The sequence below is a fragment of the Papio anubis genome, chromosome 18 (assembly GCF_008728515.1).
Source record: "Papio anubis isolate 15944 chromosome 18, Panubis1.0, whole genome shotgun sequence".
Taxonomy (NCBI): Eukaryota; Metazoa; Chordata; class Mammalia; order Primates; family Cercopithecidae; genus Papio; species Papio anubis.
Genome location: NC_044993.1, coordinates 44,947,046 through 44,966,066, shown reverse-complemented (window position 1 = coordinate 44,966,066; position 19,021 = coordinate 44,947,046). Strand labels below are relative to the sequence as shown.

The 19,021-nt window shown below is 44.0% G+C and overlaps 1 long non-coding RNA gene across 1 annotated transcript; it reads right to left on the bottom strand.

The window, feature by feature from the left end:
- Positions 1-15,445: 15,445 nt before the first annotated feature.
- On the bottom strand, positions 15,446-18,775 carry LOC108583455. Its single transcript, XR_001898128.3, has 3 exons — positions 18,414-18,775; positions 17,275-17,504; positions 15,446-15,637 (listed from the first exon to the last, which is right to left on the bottom strand). It is a non-coding gene; the product is annotated as an uncharacterized LOC108583455 (long non-coding RNA).
- Between the last annotated feature and the right edge of the window lie 246 nt (positions 18,776-19,021).

Genomic DNA, 19,021 nt, shown 5'->3' with positions numbered 1-19,021 from the left:
GCCGTAGACCCAGCTTGGGGGAGTGGCGCCTCCCAGGGAAGCAGGCGGCGATCACCTCTGGGGTGGGGTCGGTGGTCCAGGCAGAGGCTGGGGCCTTACACGGCACCCCTCAGGAAATCTCAGTCCGTGAATGGGGACCGGGGCCCGAGGCGGCAGTAGTCGGCAGCCTCACCTTTGCAAGAGAAACCTGGCCTGGTGTGCGTGGGTGGAAGACGGTGACTGGGGGAGGCTAGGAGAGCACACAGCACAACGCTCCGGTGCCTTATGCAGAATGGCGAAGTGTTTGCATGTAACCCATGCACATCCTCTCGTGTACGTCACATCGTGGCTGAATTCCTTATAATACCGACTACAACGTCAATGCTATGTAAATAGTGGTTACACTGTATTATTTAGGGAGTAAGGACAATAAAAAAAAGCCTGTTCGGTACAGAGGCAACCATCCATTTTTCTCCCCAAATATTTACCATCCTTGGTTGGTTGGATCTACAGATGCGGAACCCACAGATACGGAGCGACCACTGTATCTGTCTGTCAGCTTAGCTGTAAAGAATGTCAGAAGCCACTTTGGCTCAATTCATGAAGATGAACTTTCCATACCTTTATAACTATCCAGCTATGGGAGCTGCTGAGCTAACCACTTCTCAGGTGCTCAAAGGAAAATGACCAATTACAGGTAAAAGGTAGAAAAGATTATCACTGGGAAGTTCCAACATTCTAAGCTTGTGCAATTGAGAAGCTGCAAAAAATATTTTTAAGACAGAAAAATCTGTTACCTGCACTTTCTGCTCTCACATTACTATCAACGAAGTGACTGGTTGTAAATCTACAAGAAGTAAAACTGAGAATATTTTGATTTTTCAGAGATGGTGATCTGAACCTGATGGTTCATAATAATAAAAATAAAATTACTAACGCAGTGAGTGCCCCAAATCCATTACTGTTCCTGAAGGAAAATAAATTAGAATTAGCAAGAATAACCTTCCTTTGCTGTGGTAGCAGTATCTGAATTAATACTAGAAATAATATTGTAAATAAATGATAAAACATTATAGCCATAACCCTGCCCTTATCCTGACACTGATATTGAACCTGACCTAGAGCTGACCCTGAACTTGGGCCTCACCTGTAGCCTCACCTTGCTCCTGATCATAATGGACACCTTGCCTTCACAATGACCCTGACTCTGACACTGACATTGCCTCTCATTCTCATTCTTATATTGATCCTGATGCTGAATTGGACCCTAAACTTTACCTGATCCTAACTTTCACCCTGTCTCTGACCCTCAACCTGAATCCTACCTTGACCCTTACCCTGAACTTGACCTTCACTGACCCTTCCCTAAGCATGATGTTGACTCTGACCCTCACTATGACCCTGACCCTTGATCCTCAACTTGACCTAGATGGTGATAATAATTATGACTCTTTCTTTTTTTTTTTAAGAGGCAGGGTCTTGCTCTGTTGCCCAGGCTGTAGTGCAGTGGTGCCAGCATGGCTCACAGCAGCTTTGACCTCCAGAGCTCAAGTGATCCTCCCACCTCAGCTTCCCGAGTAGCTGGGACCACAGGTGCATGCCATCATGCCTGGCTATTTTTTTTTTTGTATTTTTTGTAGAGATGGGGGTCTCACTATGTTGTCCAGGCTGGTCTTGAACCCCTGGCCTCAAGCAAGATTCCCACCTTAGCCTCCCAAAGCACTGGGAATACAGATGTGAGCCACTGCACCTGGCCTTTAACCATGATTCTTGACCCTGAAGCATATACTCTCACCTTGACTCTGACCTTGCTCTCGTTCTGACACCACCCCCTCCTCCACACCTGAGCCTTACCCTGGTGCTCACTCTCACCTTGCACCTATGACACTCACCAGACCCTGATCCTACTGTCACTTACACACTCCATCTCATTCTCACCCTGACCCTGATTCTGTACTTGACCCTGACCCTCACTTTTGCCTTCAATTTTAGCCTCACCCTTAATCCCGACCCGAACATTGAAGCTAACCCTACAGTGGCACTCAACTTGACCCTCCCCTGGCCTGGAATCTTAATGTCACCATGACCCTCATCATGACCATAAATCTGACCCTTGCCTGACCCTGACTCTGCTGCTTACTTTCCACTGACCCTAACTTGACCCTTATGGTCTCCCTGATCCTGACCTCACCTTGACTCTACAAGAACCCTTATCCATACCTTCACCATGTCCTTGAACCTACTGTGAATCTGAAACTTATGCTGAGCCTGACCTACACACTCAGGCTGACCCTGGCACTAAGTCTTTCTCACTCTGTGATAAACTCTGACCCTGAAACTGACTCTGACCCTCGCCCTGACCCTGGCTTTGAATGTTTGCCTCACACTCCTCATCCTCACTCTGACACTGACCCCCACTCTGATCCTCATGATGACTCTCAGCTGGACTTTGACCCTGGAACATGACCCTTACCCTCATCAAGACCCAGCAATTTGCTCACACCTGTAGTCCCAGCACTTTGGAAGGCTGAGTTGAGAGGATCACTTGAGGCCAGGCATTCAAGACCAGCCTGGGCAACATAACAAGACACCCAACCCCCATCTGTACAACAAAATACTCACATTGCATTACAAATGTCTGCTACATCATTGTAGTAAATTCTTTCTTTTTACTCCAGTTAGTAGCTGCAATGTGGTCTTATGATAAAACTCTGTGCCCCAGTTCTGACCACTGGAACAAGCTGGACACATCTGGCTTCTGTTTTTTTTTTTTTTGAGACGGAGTCTTGCTCTGTCATCTAGGCTGGAGTGCAGTGGCGCGATCTCGGCTCACTGCAGCCTCTGCCTCCCAGGTTCAAGTGATTCTCCTGCCTCAGCATCCCAAGTAGCTAGGATTAACAGGCACCCGCCACCACACCCGGCTAATTTTTGTATTTTTAGTAGAGAAAGAGTTTCACAATGTTGGCCAGGCTGGTCTCAAACTCTTGACCTTAGGTGATCTGCCTGCCTCAGCCTCCCAAAGTGTTGGGATTACAGGCGTGAGCCACCAAGCCCAGCCACTTCTGGCTTCTTACCAGGGCTGCGATTTGGTGAGACAAAGGAGGAGTTAGTGGGAAATTTAAGGAAGCCCTCTCTCTCAGGCTCGTGAAAGTGCAGGGTCAGCTCCTGAGAGGGGGGCCTCCTTAAATGTTGTACCCTGGATGCCCCACTTGCCTCTAGGGCCTGCTTCTGGCTGCTCCTAAAGGGTTTTGCCCTCTGGATATTTTTCAGTCCTCCTGCAAATGCAGATGGGTGGCCCATGCCCACTAGTGTTCCGGGCACATCCCAACACGTCCAGGTCCTCTTAGAATGCACTGGAATCCCCGATACATTTGATGCATTTATATATTAATAATGCAGCAGCTCATGCCTGTAATTCCAGTACACTGGGAGGCCAAGGCGGGAGGATCACTTGAGTCCAAAAGTCCTAAAAGACCAGCCTGGGCAACACAGGGAAACCCTGTCTCTACAAAAAATACAAAAATTAGCCAGGCGTGGTGGTGTGTGCCTGTGATCCCAGCAACGTGGGAGGCTGAGGTGGGAGGATCACTTGAACCCAGGAGTATTTTTTTTTTTTTGATGGAGTCTTGCTCTGTTGCCCAGGCTGGAGTGCAGTGGTGCAATCTCAGTTCACTGCAGCCTCTGCCTCCCAGGCTCAAGTGATTCTCCTGCCTCAGCCTCCCAAGTAGCTGGGACTGCAGGTGTGTACCACCATGCTGGGCTAACTAGTCCAGGAGTTCTAAGATACCAGCCTAGACAACACAGGGAAACCCCGTCTCTACAAAAAATACAAAAATTGGCTGGGTGCAGTGGCTCACACCTGTAATCCCAGCACTTTGAGAGGCCTAGGCAGGCAGATCACAAGTTCAGGAGATCGAGACCATCCTGGTCAACTTAGTGAAACCCTGTCTCTAGTTAAAAATATATATGAAAAAAAATTAGCTGGGTGTGGTGGCGTGCACCTGTAGTCCCAGCTACTCTGGAGGCTGAGGCAGGAGAATTGCTTGAACCTGGGAGGTGGAGGTTGTGGTGAGCAGTGATCCCACCACTGCACTCCAGCCTGGGAAACAGAGCGAGACTCTGGCTCAAAAAAAAAAAAATCTATCTATCTACCTACCTTTATCTATCTATATCTATCTATATATCTATCTATATAGATATAGATAGATAGATAGATATAGGTAGATAGATAGATATATAGAGATATACAGAGACATAGATATATAGATATATAGATGATATATAGATATATAGATGATACATAGATATATAGATACATAGATATATAGAGATAGATATAGATATATACATATCTCAAGGTAGGTAATCTAGCTTCTGTAAGCCTCAGTTTCCTATTTTTGTATGTGTGAGGGAATAAACTACTTGATCTTTCTATAGCAAATGTCATGTTTTTGTGAAAGGTTTTCTGAAGGTAGATGAACCAAATTAAAGATTCTACAGATGTCAGAGGCCCATTTGTCCATGAGCATCCCCTCTCCCAACCTTGCAAATTACTGTATCGATTGGATTTTCCATTTAAAACTTCTATTGTAACCTCTAGAGTTTGTGTACTCATGATAATTACATTTTTCATGAATATTTTGTTTTTTTACACTTTCTTCCTTCTTACAACTTAAGAGTTTTTGCTGATACCATAAACAAAACAAATCAAACAGAAGGAGTGTCACATAATGGAGTTAGTGCCCCAAATTAAAATATAAAAGACTTTAGTGTATAAATTAGACTGGGCGCAGTGGCTCACGCCTTAATCCCAGCACTTTGGGAGGCTGAGGCAGGTGGATCATCTGAGGTCAGGAGTTCAAGACCAGCCTGGCTAACATGGTGAAACCCTGTCTCTATTAAAAAAAAAAAAATACAAAAAATTAGCCAGGCATGGTGGCAGGTGCCTGTAATCCCAGCTACTTGGGAGGCTGAGGCAGGATAATCGCTTGAACCCAGGAGGTGGAGGTTGCAGTGAGCTGAGATTGTGTCATTGCACTCCAGGCTGGGCAACAAGAGTGAAACTCCATCTCAAAAAAAACCCCCAAAAACAAACAAAAAAGACTTTAGTGTACAAATTGAGTTGACTATAATGACTGTATATTTTTTGTTGACACATTATTCATCACAAATGTTTTAGGACAGATGTGGTTGAATTTTCAATCTTAAGGGTGCACAGTTTTGTAGTTACAAATTCTATTACTGCTATATCGTTTCTAATACCTTCTACAGAAGTGAAATGTCTTCATGCTGCTAAATAGCATTTACCTGCAAGTGGAGAAGGAATGAAAGCTCATAAAACTGCAATACAAAATTTGTCTTCAGCAATAGGTTTAATTTTATTTCTGTAGATTTTTGAACCTAGAAATTTATTGCTGGATATTTAATATATCAAAATAGCAGAACAAGGAGCTTGTATTAAGAAATGTATCAATAGCCGGGTGTGGTTGCTCTGCCTGTTATCCGAGCACTTTGAGAGAATGAGATGGGCAGATCACCTGAGGTCAGGAGTTCAAGACCAGTCTGGCAAACATGGTGAAACTCCATCTCTACTAAAAATACAAAAATTAGCTGGGTGTATTGGTGGGCGTTTTTAATCCCAGCTACTCAGGAGACCGAGGCAGGAGAATCGCTGGCACCCCTGAAGTGGAGGTTGGAGTGGTGAGCTGAGATTGCACCACTGCACTCCAGCCTGGGTGAGCAAGCATTAGTCCACCTCAGCTTGGGTGTCTCAAAAAAAAAAAAAAAAAAGAAAAAGAAAAAGAAAAAAAGAAAGGTATGGGAAATTTGTGATTTTCCTGGGTCTTTTTTTCTTTTTCTTTTTCTTTTTTAAGACAAACTGAAGAGGCAAACAATGAGAAGTAATGTGTCTTCTCACACAGCTCAGTGAACATGGGATCTGCTCAGATGCTCTGATTTCTGAGCCCTCCGCTCCCCACTCCTGTTAAGCTATTCTAATGCCAGGGTATGTTGGAATTTTTTTTTTTTTTTTTTGAGACGGAGTCTCGCTCTGTCGCCCAGGCTGGAGTGCAGTGGCCCGATCTCAGCTCACTGCAAGCTCCGCCTCCCGGGTTCACGCCATTCTCCTGCCTCAGCCTCCCGAGTAGCTGGGACTGCAGGTGCCCGCCACCTCGCCCGGCTAGTTTTTTGTATTTTTTTAGTAGAGACGGGGTTTCACCGGGTTAGCCAGGATGGTCTCGATCTCCTGACCTCGTGATCCGCCCGTCTCGGCCTCCCAAAGTGCTGGGATTACAGGCTTGAGCCACCGCGCCCGGCCTGGAATTTATTCATCAACAAAAACTGCTGAACAGTTCTAAACAAGGAAATATCATGTTTAAAAAAAAAAAAAAAAAAAAAAACGCTCTGGCTGCAGTAAGGAAACAGATTGTAGATGAAGATAGCATCAGGGAACCAGTAGAGAGGCTGCTGTGGTATCTCCAGAAGGTAGTGGGGTGATTTAGACAAGAGGAGTATAAATAATCACGTGAAATTCTCTCCTGGAGCTCCCACCGCTATCTGCCTGAGTTCCACCAAAGAAGTAGAAATGTGACACTGATCGTTTACAGATCATCTTCCTTGAATTTACCTAAAAGAAGGCAAAACCTCCAAATGTCTGTGTAGCTATCATTGGTAGGAACCGTTCAAATGTCTGTGTAGCTATCATTGGTAGGAACCGTTCAAATGTCTGTGTAGCTATCATTGGTAGGAACTGTTCAAATGTCTGTGTAGCTGTCATTGGTAGGAACCGTCATACTCCAGAGCCAAAACACTGAGAGTGTGGACCTGCTTCTCTAGGGCTCTGTTTTACTTATAGGACTCATATTAATTTTTTTCCCAACAAAGCTTAAAAGTAAGTCCTGTGTGACATCATCCAGCCATGGAAATTCTGTTATTAAAATCTGAGCCTTGCCGGGCGTGGTAGCTCACACCTGTAATCCCAGCACTTTGGGAAGCGGAGGCATGTGGATCATTTGAGGTCAGGAGTTTGAGACCAGCCTGATCAACATGGTGAAACCCTGTCTCTACTAAAAATACAAAAATTAGCTGGGCATGGTGGCTCCTGTCTATAATCCCAGTTACTCAGCAGGCTGAGGCAAAAATAGCACTTGAGCACGGGAGGCAGAGGTTGCAGTGAGCCCAGAGTGAGGCTCCATCTCAATAATAATAATAATAATAGTATCTGAGCCTCAAAGTCTACTAGGAGGAGGACTTTGCTTCTCAGTGTCATTTTTCTAAAGGGAGCCGGGAGCCAAGTGTATGGCTTCCTTCCCTTGTCGCCCGCGGTCCTGAGCAGTTAGTGAGCCTGGCCGGGAGGGACTCAGGTGCCCACATCCTCTTCTAAACACGGCCAGAAAGTCCATTAGAGTTGAGAATTATCACGTCATTTTCCATCACAAGATTTTTATCAAATCTATTTAAAAATTGTTGGTTTGATTTAAAAAAAAAAAACAACAACAAAACCCTTTGAAGTCCAAAAACAAGAGTTTCAAAAATCTAGTTGGTAAAATACAACGACGTCAAGATTGCAATGGGTAGGCGAAGTCGCAGGATTTGAGAGCAGGACAAGCGCATTCCTGGGCTGCGGTCCTGTCCTTGGGCTGTGGCCTTTTCGGGCTTCTAAGGCTGCGCAAAGGCTGCTGTCCCAAGGCAAGGTGGGGGCTGCGGGGTTGCTTTTGGATCGAAGCGCGACCTCCCTAGGCTCCCTTTTCTGTTCCTAGATGTGAGTCCAATCCCATTAGGAAGGTCGGGTTCAAAAGGTTTGCCAAAGCAAAGCTGCAAACTCATCCACCTCAGGAGCACACCACTGAATAAGAAAAACAAGGGTATGGGCGGCGGCGCGGGTGGCGGGAGGGGGGTATCCCTTTGAGAGCAAAGGAGCGAAGACGTGACGTTATGTGATAATTTAGGATGGTCTGTACAATTCACCGACCTCGATGCCTCCCGGCCGCCCTTTAACTGACCTGTGGGAACTCCAGCATGTCCCGGGCCGCGCCCCAGGGCGCCCCCAGAGCCCATTGACCCAAAGTCCTGCATCCAGGACGCTGTCACCAGGCCCTGCGCCTCTGGGGAGTTTCCACTCTGCGACTCCCTGGCCAGAGCCCAGGAGCAGCCGGGCCCAGGCTGCGCCCCCGGCGCGTCCCCGCGGAGGTCATGAGGTCCCCACGGCCTGGGCCAGGTCACCGGACAGCCCCGGGTGCCCCAAGAGCTCCGGCCGCAGCTCAGCTGGGACCAGCCGCCCGCGGAGCCACGCCTCCCCCAGCCGCCCCCAAGTTCCCGCAGGAGGAACTGGCTACAGAGACCTCCCGACAGCAGCCGCCGGGCGCACAGGCGCCGCACAGATTGTGACGCGCCCAGGGTTCGCGCTGGCTCGGACCCGACCAGACACCGCTCCTCCACCGCCGCCCCGCAGGGACCTCGGCGCGCCGTCCTCCCTCCCTGGGTGCCCGGGGCTGCGCTTCCCGGGAGGGCCGCACACCGATGCAAAGTGAGAAGGAGATTCCGATTCCGGAGCCTGAGCACACCTCTGGGGGTCATGGGAAGGTCACGCTGTGGATTGTGGTGATGGCTTCAACAGGTATTCAACTTCACACATTTTACACGTTGAATATATGCGGTTATTGATATTCCATTTTACCTCAATAAAGCTGCTTTAAAAAAATTCTGTACATGTTGTTTAGCAGGCTTTGGGAAATAGAAGACTGTACGTTTCTAGCCATTAGTATATTGGGTCAGAGGACAAGTCCATGTAAAATAGCTATGTATATTTCCAAATTACCACCTTAAGTGTTTGAGCTAATTTTTTTTTTTTTCTTTCTCCAGTAAGGAACCATGGTATCATTTTTTCTACTGACTGGCTCAAGGATATTAAGGTTTTTCTTTCTTTTTTTTTTTTATTCGTTTAAAACATTCTTTAATTAATGCTAACCTAGTAGGCAAAAAAGAAAAAAAAAAGATGATCTATTTTTTTCCATGACTTTCATGGTAAGTGAAGGTGAACATCTTTCCATATCTGTGGTGTGGTTTCACATGACTGTCATTACAAATGATCACAAACTTGGTGGCTCAAAACATCATCAATTTATTATCTTACTGTCTGGGCAGATGGCTCACACCTGTAATCCCAGCACTTTGGGAGGCCGCAGCAGGCAGATCACCTGAGGCCAGGAGTTCAAGACCAGCCTGGCCAACATGGTGAAACCCTATCTCTACTAAAAATACAAAAATTAGCTAGGTGTGGTGGTGTGTGCCTGTAGTCCCAGCTACTCAGGAGGCAGAGGTGGGAAAGTTGCTTGAACTTGGGAGGCGGAGGTTGCAGTTAGCCGAGATCACACCAATGCACTCCAGCCTGGGCTACAGAGCAAGATCTTGTCTCAAAATAAATAAATAAACAAACAGATTTATGATCTTATGGACTTAGAAGTCAGAAATCTGAAATTAGACTCAGCAGGCTAAAATTAAGTTGTCCTCTAGGCTGTGTTCCCCTTGGAGTCTCTGGAAAATAGTTCTTTTTCTTTCCTCTTCTAGTCTACAGAAGAACCCACATTCTTTCACTCCTGGTCCCTTTCCAGCTTGAAAGCCAGCAGTGACCACCAGGTCCAGTCTTTCTCACATCACACCAGGCCAACTCTCTCCTGCATCCTTTCACTTCTAAGGACCCTTGTGATTTTGCTGCACCTACCAGGATAGTCAAGGATGATCTCCTCGTCTCATGGTCAGCTGAATAGAACCATAATTTAGCCTGTAATCTTGACATGGACAATTAACAAGAACTTGAAGTTGTGAAAACTTTTAATTAGAGGAATATTACTTACTTGGAAATTGAGGCTCACAAAGTTGCCAAACCACATGGCCAGTACATAGGTATATGGAGTGTCAATTCAGACATGGTTTGGCCTCATAGATGCCATTCTGCGACTATCAAGAGTCCCCGCCACACTGAAAACCCCTAATCCTGATAAAGGAAACCAAGCTTCAAGGAATGTGGGGAGCTGGAGACAGGTGAGATGCAAGGGGATTGTTACCAAAGGCATGATAGGGCATGGCCGCCCACGTCTCTTTGTAGGGTGGACTTGGTTGAGAGTAGACAGCAGTGGTGTAACTGACGGCAGAGCAGACAGATCACCCCGGGGTGAGCAGCCACTGTGGGCTGAGCTTGATTTGGCTCTTTCTGGGCTCTGGTGAAGGAAGTCTCAGTGGGACCTCCCACAAGGGTGGACCCTGGAGGCAGCGTCCAGGCTGGAGGATTTGGGGACACCCTGAGAACGAGACAGCAGCCTCAAAGCACACTCTAGGAGTAGTTACAGCTCTGACATTTTCTTGGAACTTCTCCTATACTTTGTGAACTTCACATAATTGCCTAACTGCTGGGGATAGGCCCCCAAATCTGTCCATAAACTGGCCCCAAAACTGACCATAAACAAAATCTCTGCAGCACTGTGACATGTTTGTGATGGCCATGATGCCCACGCTGAAAGTTGTGGGTTTACCAGAATGAGAAGAAGGAACACCTGGCCCACCCAGGGCAGAAAACCGCTTAAAGGCATTCTTAAACCACAAACAATGGCATGAGCGATCTGTGCCTTAAGGACATGCTCCTGCTGCAGATAACTAGCCAGAGCCTTTGTTTCAGCCCATCCCTTTGTTTCCCATAAGGAATATTTTTAGTTAATCTATAATCTATAGAAACAATATTTATCACTGGCTTGCTGTCAATAAATATGTGAGTAAATCTCTGTTCAGGGCTCTCAGCTCGGAAGGCTGTGACTCCCCTGATTTCCTACTCCACATGCTATATTTCTGTGTGTGTATCTTTAATTCCTCTAGCGCTGCTGGGTTAGGGTCTTCCTGACCGAGCTGGTCTTGGCAAGCAGCACCCAATGTGGGGGCTCGAACCCAGGTTGAATGGTCACCGGAGCAAGGGCTGGAGAACGTGGAACTAAGCTGTAGGACACCTGAGTACTCTTAAGCAATCCCCGTGGTGAGTAAGAAGGGGAGCTTGGAAGCATCAGGGTAACAATGGAACAAGTGTGGGCTCTGGTTCGTTCCACCTTGGAACCTTTTCACACTCATGATGAGGAGGAAGGAAAGTATAACAAATTAACAGAAGAGATGACAGAGCAGGTTTGTTTGCCAGCTAAAGCTAAAGCAGCAAAGGAGGGACAGGTTCATTCCTACCCTTCTGAACACCCTCATTATTTTGAAGAAAAAGAGTGGCCTGATCCTCCAGATCTTTCTTTTCCAGAGGACACTGGGTGAAAAGTAGTTGCCCTAGTGACTGTTAGAGCAGCACCTTGAGCGACTGCTCTCAGTTCTATTCAGGCAGGAATTTAGCAAGCTAGATGAGAGGGTGATATAGAGGCGTGGCAGTTCCCCGTTAGAATACACCCCCCAGATCAACAGGGAAATATTATAGCTACATTTGAGCCTTTTCCTTTTTAATTCGGGAAATGGCATGAGGGGTCCGTCCTGGGCCCCATTCCAAACTGGGGCATTTCTGGCTCAGGCCATTCCCTAACCCCTGTACAATGTCTGTCACCTGCTACAGCTGGGAGTGCCACAGTAGATTTATGCTGCACAAAAGCTGTGAGCCTTCTGCCTGGGGAACCCCCACAAAAAGCTGCAGCAGGGGTCTGTGGACCCTTGCCAGTAGGGACAATTGGATTACTTCTATGCAGGTCTAGTTTAAATTTAAAAGGAGTGCAAGTACAAATAGGAGTCATTGATTCAGATTATAATGGGGAAATTCAAATTGTTACATCTACTTCTGTTCCCTGGAAAGCAGAACCAGGAGAGTTCATAGCACAGCCCCTGATTGTGTCATATGTAGAAATGGGGAAAAGTGAAATTAAACGAACAGGAGGATTTGGAAGCACAAATAAACAAGGCAAAGCAGCTTATTAGGTGAATCAAATTACTGAAAAACATCCTACCTGTGAAATAACTATTCAGGGAAAGAAATGTAAAGGTTTGGTAGATACAGGAGCGGACATTTCAACCATTTCTCTGCAGCACTGGCCATCCGTGTGGCCAATTTAACTCACTAAATTTAACATAGTTGGATTTGGTAAAGCCCTGAAGTATATCGAAGCAGTTATATTTTGCATTGTGAAGGGCCCGATGGACAACCTGGGACTATTCAACCAATTATAACTTCTGATCCTATAAATTTATGAGGGAGAGATTTATTACAACAATTGGGAGCACAAGTTCTAATTCCAGAGCAATTATACATCCCTCAAAGTCAATATATGATGCATGAAATGGGGTATGTCCCTGGTGTAGGACTAGTAAAAAATTTGTAAGTTTCGAAGGAACCGCTTCAAGTGGAAAGACAAAGTTCCCGCAAAGGTTTAGGATATCATTTTTGATGGTGGCCATTGTTAAGCTTCCAGAGCCTATACCTTTAAAATGGTTAACAGATAAGCCAATTTGGATAGAACAATGGCCGCTAAGTAAAGAGAAACTGGAGGCTTTAGAGGACTTAGTTGCTGAGCAATTAGAAAAAGAACACATAGCTCCAACATTTTCCCCTTGGAATTCTCCAGTTTTTGTAATTAAGGAAAAATCAGGTAAATGGAGAATGTTAACTGACTTAAGAGCCATTAATTCAGTTATACAACCTATGGGAGCATTACAGCCAGGATTGCCTTTTCCTGCTATGATTCCAATAAATTGACCTTTAATAGTCATAGATTTAAAAGGCTGTTTCTTTACTATTCCCTTAGCTGAGCAAGACTGTGAACCGTTTGCATTTACAATTCCTGCAATAAACAACCTGCAGCCTGCTAAGTGTTTTCATTGGAAAGTGTTGCCACGAGCCATGTTAAATAGTCCAACAATTTGCCAGACTGATGTAGGGCAAGCAATTGAACTTACTTGTAAAAAGTTTTCACAGTGTTACATTATTCATTATATGGATGATATACTTTGTGCTGCCCCCACTCTAGAAATATTACTCCAATGTTATGATCACTGGATTGGAGCATAGTGTTGGAGCACAGTGTGCCACAGCTACACTATGTTCAACTGGTCTAAACAAAACAGTCAGATGGTAGAAATGGTAACAAGTATGGCAAGAGTTCCTATTATCTGGAAACATGGCAGTATAGTGGCACTTCAACCTCAAATGATATGGCCTGCTGTAGGAGTTAAACATAAGGATTTGTGGAAACGATTAATGGTTCTTAATAAGAACAAAATTTGGGAAAAAATAAAAAAGCATCTAGAAGGACACTCTACAAACTTGTCTTTGGATATTGCAAAATTAAAAGAACAAATATTTAAAGCATCCCAGGAACACCTGACCTTAATATCAGGAACTGGAGTGCTTGAAGGAGCTGCAGACGGATTAGCAGCTATTAACCCATTAAAATAGATAAAGACACTTGGAGGCTCTGTAATTTCAATGATAATTGTGCTTTTAATCTGTATTGTTTGTCTTTGTGCAGTCTGCAGATGTGGATCCTAACTCCTGTGAGAAGTAGCTCACCGTGATAAAGCCACCTTTGCTTTTATTGCCCTGCAAAAACAAGAAGGGGGACATGCTGGGGATAGGCCCCAAATCTGGCCATTTAATGGCCCCAAACTGGCCGCAAAAGTGGCCATAAACAAAATCTGCAGCACTGTGATTTGTTCATGATGGCCATGATGCCCATGCTGAAGGTTGTGGGTTCACCGGAATGAGGAGAAGGAACACCTGACCCACCCAGGGCAGAAAACCGCTTAAAGGCATTCCTAAACCACAAACAATGGCATGAGCGATCTGTGCCTTAAGGACATTTTCCTGCTGCAGATAACTACCCAGAGCCCATCCCTTTGTTTCAGCCCATCCCTTTGTTTCCCATATGGAATACTTTTAGTTAATCTATTATCTATAGAAACAATGTTTATCACTAGCTTGCTGTCAGTAAATATTGACAATATTGACAAATGTTGACAATATGGGTAAATCTCTGTTCAGGGCTCTCAGCTCTGAAGACTGTGAGTCCCCTGATTTCCCACTCCACACGCTATATTTCTGTGTGTGTGTCTTTAATTCTTCTAACACCGCTGGGTTAGGGTCTCCCCAACCGAGCTGGTCTTGGCATTTAACCAACCAGAATTTTGAAAGCAATGTTTATATATTTAAAAAGTTTTTTAAAAATCAAACAATTTAAAAATTAACTTGATAAAAATTTTGTGACGGAGAAAGATGTAGATGATTTTTAAACCGAATTTGTTTTGGTCAGTATTTAGAAGACTGCTGTGTGCACTTGAGCCCCTTCTTCACTGGACATTGCTGGTTATTCTGGACACTGTGAGAATGAAGGATAGAAGCCATGTACTTGGCTCTTGGCTCTTGTAGAAATGTAAAAAATGAGAGGGAAATACCTCCTGCTTTTCCTCTTCTCTTATGTTTGGCAGGGGTAATAACCCTGTCTCCATATAACAGGCATAGTTACTAATAGCAATCTCATCAGCCTCACAGACGGGTCCCTCTCTGGCCCTCAAACCCCATTCTGGCCTCACCTCATCCTCCCAACAACATCACCTACCATGTTCCTCCCACCTAAGGTATTCTAAGCTCTTGTTCATCTTGGTCATGTTTTAAAAAAAACCTTTAGGCAAATTAAGTTGAACAGGATTTAATTGAGCAAAGAATGACTTGCAAACCAGGCAGCTCCCTTAACCAGAATGGTTCAGAAAAACTCCATGCTGCTGTGTGGTTGGAGAGGATTTATGGACAGAATCAAGAAAGTGACATACAGAAAAAAGTACAGAAGTGAGGTGCAGAAAAAGTTGCATTGCGTGTAGCTTGGCATTTATCTTATTTGAACATGATGTGAACAATTGGCCATCTTTGATCAGCCAAAGCTCAATGATTGGTATAAGAGCAGGCCATAGTCTATCTATACATCCAGGTAAGTTACAGTTAACTAGGTAGAGAGAATCTTTTAGGCCAAATTTAAAATATATAAGAAGACAGCTTTAGGCTAAAGTTAATTTAACTATCTCCTTTTTTGGTCAACCTCTCAATTTTGTGTGTGACCAAAATATAGGACTTTAGTGCTACTCTGAGTCACTATCATGTTGGGCTTCTGGTCTCAGCAAATCATTCATAGATTGTGGTGCTTTCACGATTGTAAAAAAAGTAAAGTAGGGTTCCTCTTCAAAGACTTTCCTCCTCATTTAGTTAGGAATAAATAGTAACTTCTCTTAGAAGCAAAATTGATTCAAAGACCTGTGTTAACATTCTTAAATATCTGCTAGCCATGATAAAGAAATCAATGTACTTTATGTTCTTAACTCCCACAGTTTAGCCTAAATATTTGCCCTGGCGTGCTCATACTGGTTCAAGCAAGCATTAGGTCATAGCCTATTCCTCTTCCTTATTTGAAGGCGTTTTTACCTTTTTCAGTATTCCACAAGTTACTTCCTCCTTCCTTTGTTCTCCTCTGCCTTTGCCTCTTTTAAAAAGTTCTAAGTTGCTAGCCGATCAGAACAAATACAGAATGTGAGGTCCCATTCCAGCCAATGGAAACCGGACACGGCAGTAGGGTGGACACGTCAGGTTATAAATGACACTGTCTCCTTTGTTTGGTGTACTCTCATGGCAAAACTGCTGGCAAGTGTACCCTTTCTGCAGGAAGTAAAAATGGCCTTGCTGAGTAAATTAAATTTATGCTCAAGTGCTATTTCTTTACAGCACCAGGGAACAAGCATTTCAAACAATGATCAAACATTTCTTTGATTTTTTTTCATTCCAGTCAAAGAGATCATTTGCCATTTCATAGATGACTGCACACAAACATTTAATACTTTTGAGGGAATACAATGTACTTTGGAGACTACTGTTGTGAGTATCTGGAGGATAATACCAAGAGTTTGGAGTATGCTCCTTAGCCAGGGTCTAAACCAAACCAACTAAAATCAAATAGATCAAGGAGTGAGCTGGATAGAGTACTTGTTTTAACCCAGCAGGCTGTTTGTTAATTCCCTACAACTAAATCTCTCTAATACCTATATATTCAACCATGTGCAGATTCTTCCCCGTTCAGTCATTAGGTCATCTAGAGTTATTCTATTATCTAGCACAACTATAGCAAGGAAACTTGAAGACTGCTGTACAACCAAAGCCTTTGCAGTAGAAGCTGCTATAGAGCCCACTACGAGGGACAAATGTCTAATCATTGCCTCATTTATATTTACTCTAAACGATAGAAAAAGAGACCTAAGAAATGAGGCTCATCTGCAAGGGTGAAGGCCTCCTGGCAATATTTTCTTCACCCTATGCTGTAGGTTAATAGGAGTGAACCAACGTTCTGTCTCTGACTGTTATGGAGCAACAAAGCTACCATTAAAATTCCTCATCCACATTGGCTCTTCATCTTTTATCCCTTAAGGCATAAAGTTGGCCATGTAGAAGACTGGCTTCAAAATACCCCACAAATAGGCCGGGTGCGGTGGCTCAGGCCTGTAATCCCAGCACTTTGGGAGGCTGAGGTGGGTGGATCACCGGAGGTCAGGAGTTCGAGACCAGCCTGGCCAACATGGTGAAACTCTGTTTCTACTAAAAATACAAAATATTAGCTGGGTGTGGTGGCTGGTGCCTGTAATCCCAGGTGCTTGGGAGGTTGAGGCAGGAGAATTGCTTGAACCCAGGTGGCGGAGGTTGCAGTGAGCCGAGATCACACCACTGCAACTCCAGCCTGGGAGACAGAGCGAGACTCTGTCTCAGAAACAAAACAAAGCCAGGCACAGTGGCTCACACCTGTAATCCCAGCACTTTGGGAGGCCCAGGCTGTTGGATCACAAGGTCAGGAGTTCGAGACCAGCCTGACCGACATGGTGAAACCCCGTCTCTACTAAAAATACAAAAATTAGCTGGGTGTGGTGGTGTGCCCCCTCTAATCCCAGCTACTCGGAAGGCTGAGGCAGGAGAATCGCTTGAAACTGGGAAGTGGAGGTTGCAGTGAGCTGAGATCGTGCCGCTGTACTCCAGCCTGGGCGACAGAGTGGGACTCTATCTAAGAAAAAAAAAAAAAAAACAGAAAGCAAAACCAAAAGCAAAATATCCCACAAATAATAGTATGCCATATGAGTTTACACAAAGCCCCTTTTCCAGTCCTAATGTTCAGAGAAGCATAAGGAAGGAAAAAATTAAGAGAGGCAAGAGTCTTCTGATAGCAGAGAAGTCTTGATCTGTGATCTTGAGAAAGCTGTCCACATCTACAATATCATCTGCTTTTGGACAGAAACTTCCTTGGTTAGCTTTACCTTAGTTCTCTACTGGGTGTGCAGTTCCAAGAGTCTGAAAGTGTTCTCCTGAGTTGTGAGATTATGGACCCAAGATTCAAGGTCCCAAGTTTTGTTACAGAGTGGTGGCAAAGACAGCCTTTCTCTGATGCTGTTTTCAGAAGACCCAAGGTCTAGGTTTTAGATTGTGAAGGGCTTGATTGTCCTCAGTCGGTGGCTCATGAAAGCTTCCTTTGCCTGGTGAAAACACTCTGGCATAATACATTACAGTTTTGCAGCATTTAGTCATAGGAGAGTTTAGGAATGAAAGATACATGAGGTTCTATTATTAGGGGCACAGGCCTTGCAGTGACTATTTCATAAGGGGTCAACTTATGTTTTCCATTGGAAGTGGAACTGATTGTCATTAATCTGCAATACCTTTGACCAAGGCAATCCAATTAATTTAGTTAGCTCTGACTAGTGCTATTGTCTCTGTAATAGCTTATCTGTTCTATAACTTGTCCAGTGAAACGAGTACTTCTATCACTGGAGATTTCTCCAGAAATGTCTCACGAGGGAAACACGTTTCCTAAGGACCTTTTTGCTACTGTTGTAGCATCAGCCTTCTTGCATGGAAAACCCTTTATACAGCCAGAAAACATGCATTGAAAATGACAATTGAATGACATTCCTCTATAAATGTTCAAATGGCCCAAAAGTTGGAAGAAATGTATCTAAAGTTTTGATTGTCTTCTCAGGATTATGGGTTTAACATACCAAACATTGAACATATATATTTGTTTTGGATTATTTTATTTCTTCCAGGAAGAGTCCTGGAGTGTAGAGCTATAATAAGGGAAGCTTTAAGGACTCAGGAAGGACTAGGCAGCTGTCCACGTTCTCCATGAGTCCACACTTAACACTGAATTGATATTTTCTTAAATTCCAGTTCTGTTGCCTCAAATCAGGTATGTTGCATTGTTTATTAAATGGGTTTCCATTTGACTTAGATCATGAAGTTCATTCAAATTGCATATGTAAATGATTTCAATACTGGCTGATTTAGTATGAAAATCTGGCAGAGTATTCCCTTGATATTCAATTAATTCTTATCCTGCTTGGGTTAGCAGTTTTATAAAATAGTCAAATCTCTTCATTAGAGTTCTGGGACTTCTTACCTGGCCCAAATGAAATGACTCTAAAATTATCAGAAACTTGTATTCATAAGTGCTTATCAGGGTCCTTTCTATCCTCCCACGAACCTCCTTGAAGACACAATGTTCTAAGATTTTACTGGCTTGTGAAGACTTTCCAGAAAGTTCATAAGACTTAAGCAATTAGCTGTCGAAATGACTTAAAATAGTCATAAAGACACGATAGATAAGAAAATTTGATTATTTCTGTGGCTTACAATTATTTTACATAGTAACCACAATTATGACTTATAAGCTACCAAGACATATGTTAGGAATCAGAATTTTAGAAATCTCATGCAAATTTGGGACTTATATTAATAACATATCCACAAGATATAACTAGAATAAGGTTAAACATTATATCTTATTAGATAATGCTTCCCACATAATTTAAAATAGCAAATAAGTCTGGATGCTTTTGGATCCTTCAAGGATGCTTCAAGGAACTTCTGTAACATCCCAGAGTTAATTTGGGGTCCAAAAGACTTAATTTTAAATTTAAAATGTGATTTTTGGGAAGGATGTGACATATATTAAAGTTTTAAAACACTAGATCAAAATAGAATCACAGGTCACTGTAAAATAATAGT